At 31.8% G+C, this 4,892-nt stretch overlaps 1 pseudogene; it reads left to right on the plus strand.

Annotated features, from left to right (window-relative positions):
* Positions 1 to 4,086: 4,086 nt before the first annotated feature.
* The window catches only part of LOC112037081 (anthocyanidin 3-O-glucosyltransferase 7-like), a 12,753-nt pseudogene continuing 11,947 nt past the window's right edge, over positions 4,087 to 4,892 (plus strand).

Raw genomic sequence — 4,892 nt, forward strand, 5'->3', positions numbered from 1 at the left:
TGGAATTTATATATGAAGTATTATAATCTAAAAGATAGTCACTTAGTAAAAATCCATAAAAATAACTAAAATACAAATAAATGGTTTTTACTTTTTTGTAGATCACATAGGAAAATGATAATTGGAAGAAGCTCATAGCAATGCAGGTTGTGCTCCAATAGCTTAAAAGAGGTGCTGTTGTGTGATACAAATCTTGTCACCAAAAAATAAGTTGTGTAGTTGGAGAACAAACAAACACAAAAAAGCTAGGTGCTTATCCATATCACAAATTTGGTAAAAGAAAATGCAAATGGAGGTGTGGGAGAACCAACTACGGTCATGTATAGTAAAGAAAACAAGATATTCAGAATTCAAGGGCACTGAGAGATTTCCTTTTCCTACCATTCCTTAAGTCATTTGTCATTACTCATTATTATTATTGTTATTATTATTTTGCATGATTGTCATTACTCATTATCAGAGTAGGGTCAGCTGTCTACCCAAATAATCTAACTATAGATATGATTAATGGTATCTTGTAGCTAAAACTAGACCTATCAATCTGTGGAAAGTCCCACAGGGATGGGATTGACTTGAGGGCCAATTTGTTTGTTTGTTTTGTTTGAATTATTATATGGCTTTTTAGGATAAGCCACCATGCATAATTTACATGTATAGGAAGCCACCATGATCCATGAGTAATAAGAGTTTGCTTCATGCCTAAAACCAAATTATAATAGACAAGTGCTCCGAGGAAGTATTTGAGCAAAAGCTTTTATGATATTTAAGAAAATTTTAGGTTCCTTTAATGTACAATTTGTTATTGCATTTTTCCAAGAATGCTTTCGATACTTATAAAATAATAATAGTAGTAGTAATAAATCTCGTAACCCATTTGACTAAGGTGGTTCAAACCAATTGTAAGTTCATATACTTGTAAAACAAGCAAATTAACGTTGAGTTAGACTATGAGTAGTCTAGGATTAACCTACTATTATCTAGAATACTAATAATGAGCTTTGTAGATTTGTTGCCCAGTAAGAGTAAGCCCAAATGGTTTTCTTGTTGTGAAGCACTTGAAGTTTTGGGCATTTCTCAAACAAATTCATTTTGTGAAAGCCATGGCTTATAGAGTGGGGCTATATCTGTCTAAATTGAACATTATGAGTTGTGAGCCCAAATTATGTGTAGATGCGAGACCCACTCATAAGCCTAATTTATGCAGCAAGAGAAGACAGCAAGCCATTAATGATTAATCCAATCCATGATAGTAAGAAAAATTGTCATGTTTCAAAGCCTCATATTGTGAAATGAAGTTAATGGGTTATAAAGCCCACATCATTCAGAAAAATCCATTAGTTAGAGGCCCAATCCATGAATTGCTCTAGTTGGGCTCTACAATAGACCCATTACACTGTTGAGAGTTTGGGCAACCGTGGTATCAAATACCCTTTTTTTGGAGAAGTGTGGTCAAATACAGCAAAACGTGCCATGTGCCCATACAATGGGAATGTGCCATGTGCCCATACAGCAAAACGTACAATAAACTTGATTTTTTTTTTGTGGAGAAACTATAAACTTGAATTTTGATTAGAGAGTAGCATGTACATTGAAATTACTGTACGGGTGAAATTAAAAATCAGGGGCACCGCACGAGTAGGTGAGTGTCCCATGAATTGAACTAATTTGTCTACTTTTTTTCATAGTTCAATTTAGACCGGTTTTATAAATTGAAAATTCTACAGTTCAGTCTCTGTTCCTATAAATATTCAACTAAACCAAACTAAAACCGACCGATTTATATTGGCAGTGGTAAATTATATTGCAATAAACTAATACCAATTCCATCAGTGATGAATTTTTGAAATTTTGTTTAAGGATTTTCAAATTTTGGGACATCAACACTAGATACTAGCAACACTACATCATTAATATTGGCTTTTGAATGATTTGTTTTAAAAAAATGTATCAATAGAAAATATTTTAGTTTCCTGTTAAAATAAAAGTCATACTAATTATAGGGGTTTATAGGAATTTATTTGGCATCTAGCTAGATTCAAATATAGTTTCCTGAATTGATTCAAATATAGATTCAAAAAGAAAATAGATTTATGTTCTATTTTGTTTTTAATTTTAGTTTATCTAGAGGTTATTCTTATTGTTTTTGGGATAATTGGGTTTGTTTTTATCAGAGGATTTTTTTTTAAAAAATTATTCATGGGGCAATTGGGTTAGAACCAGCAAATATTTTTTTTTTTTTTTGGGTCTATTGGGTCAATTTGTAAATATTTCTGGAGGAAGGTGGCCAAAAGTATATATTTTGGGGGTGCGTATGAATTTTTTTGGGAATACATATATACTAATCATAATAATTTTTGAAAATTCTATTTGTGTTGAGCCTTCGTAGGTACTCTTTTTAGTTTTATTTTTATTTTCCTATCCTATTACTAAAACAATTCAATATTTTTGAAAGTGGATAATTATGTCAATATTGTTAAAAGTAAAAAACCCATATGCTTACATATTTACCGTTAAGAGATATCACAATCTATTATAAAAATGCGTAAGTAAGTAAACGAGCGGAGCCAAGTTGAATATTGTTTATTTAATTTTATTTCAAGTATGAATCGAGCTCAAATTCATTATTAAATAAGATTACATATTTAAATTTGGTTAATTTTCTTACCAAATAACCTCAAACTTGTTTACAAGTACTTGATTTTTTTTCCATATATAGTAAAATCATAACTAAAATTTGTTAACCTTTCATAAATTTATGCTAATAATTAATGTTGACTAATTTATAGTTGAAATTATATTATTTTAGTTAATTTGATACAATGATTTTTAGTATGAACTTATAAACCTTCGATTCACCAACCTCACATTAAAAATGGTATACAATATTTACTACAAATAGATTGTTTTATATTATTAATAAACAACATAGAGTTGGATTCAATGTAACTGCCTTTTAATGTGAGAGAGAGAATTTAAGAAAAATAAAAAGGTAAAAAGCTTTTTTTAATTTTATTTTAATTTTAATTTTTTTTTTGAAGAGAATTTTTTTTTTTTAAATTTTTAAATATCAAAGGATTGAGATTAATAATGAAAATATTAACATTCATTCTCAACCCTAAATTTATAATTGCAGGATGCACTGAATCTCAATCCCCTAAACACATCTCATTCTTTTCTAAAAAGCATATTCCTTTTTATTTGCAATCACATCATGATCTTACTTTAGACAGAAGTAATATCTCCTTCACAATGCCATTTATAGCAATCACTCCAATGGTCAAGGTCTCTTTGTATCTAGGCCAGGTGAGTTGAGTCAAATTGTAGTAATATTTCTAACTAGTTCCAAAAAAAAAAAAAAAAGTTCTTATATCTAGGATGGGTTTTTTTTGGAAGCAACAACGTGGCGTTAATTGGCTTCATACGTTAATCATGGACATTCTTCCTATAAAGTTGATGTAAGAATGAATAATAGGGATTTCATGTTTGGCCATGATTAGCAGTGTGGGATTTTACTTGGTTAAATATGCAATTGAAATCTCTCAAAGATATAAAGTTACGAAATGGAAGGATAAGAGAATGTTGAAGTATTTTTGAGGTTCATGTCCTAATTTGTAGGAATAAAATGAAGGTTGTGATTGTTTAATGTTCATATCCTAATTTATAGGAACATAATTATACGTTAAGAATTTTGGTGGGTTTTCAAATAATCTATTTTAGCTTTCTTAATTTTGGTAGTCTTTAAATAACCTAGCTAAGCTCTCTTAAAAATATGATAACTACACAAAAAGGAAAATTCTAAGACCAAAATAATATGGCACAATCTCTGCCACAACTATTCACATGATAAATTGTGAATAGTGGAGAAAAAGTAATAAGTTTATGTAAAAGTGACAGATAGCTAGTTAACGTATAAGATAATTGTAGCAACTTATTCCGTACTATAACTTCTCACACAAAAATCCAAAAAGCCTCCTGTAATCTAAACATTATATTAACTCTTATCTCAACCATTTATTTTATTTTTTATTTTTTTGATGAAAAGAAAAGCTTTATTGATTCAACAAGCAGTACAGAAGTAGACAAAGGAGGAGCTTCCATTAATTAGATATTTATTGTACTACTTATATGCTTCATCTTTCTCCCTTAAATATACTTGATAAAACAGTCTAACCCATCATCATGGCGGAGACCAAAAGCTCTCCTAAGAAACATGTGGCTGTGTTGGCATTCCCATTCGGCAGCCACCCTTTGTCCCTCTTGGCTCTGGTTCGCAAATTAGCACAAGATGCCCCAAACGTTGAGTTCTCATTCTTAAACACACCAAAGTCCAACCATTCACTCTTCTCCACAGCAAAGCCTGACGAGATTTTGCCTAACATAAAAGCCTATGATGTGGCAGATGGAGTGCCGAAGGGCCATGTTCTTTCCCCAAATCCAATTGAGGGTGTAGAACTTTTCATTAAGGTCTCGCCAGAAAACTTCAGAAGAGGCTTAGAAATGGCCGAGGCAGAGAATGGTATGAAAATCTCTTGCTTGCTCACCGATGCATTCTTGACATTTTCTGTGGAGGTTGCTGAGGATTTGCATGTTCCATGGATCCCAGTTTGGTCTCCTTTTCCATACTCTCTCTCAGCTCACGTTTATATTGACCTTATCCGCCAACGTTTTGTCAACAATGAAGTTGAAGATACAACCTTGGAATGCATTCCAGGATTGTCTCAAATGCGTGTTTCGGACTTACCTATGGAAGGGATCTTAGGAGACATAGAAGGGTCACTTTTCTCACGCATGCTGAGTGAAGTTGGATCGGTTTTGCCACGAGCTAGTGCTGTGGTGTTGAACTCTTATGAAGAACTAAACCCTCCTCTTCTCAATGATGATCTCAAAACAAA

The sequence above is a fragment of the Quercus suber genome, unplaced genomic scaffold, assembly GCF_002906115.3.
Source record: "Quercus suber isolate HL8 unplaced genomic scaffold, Cork oak 2.0 scaffold_41, whole genome shotgun sequence".
Lineage (NCBI taxonomy): Eukaryota > Viridiplantae > Streptophyta > Magnoliopsida > Fagales > Fagaceae > Quercus > Quercus suber.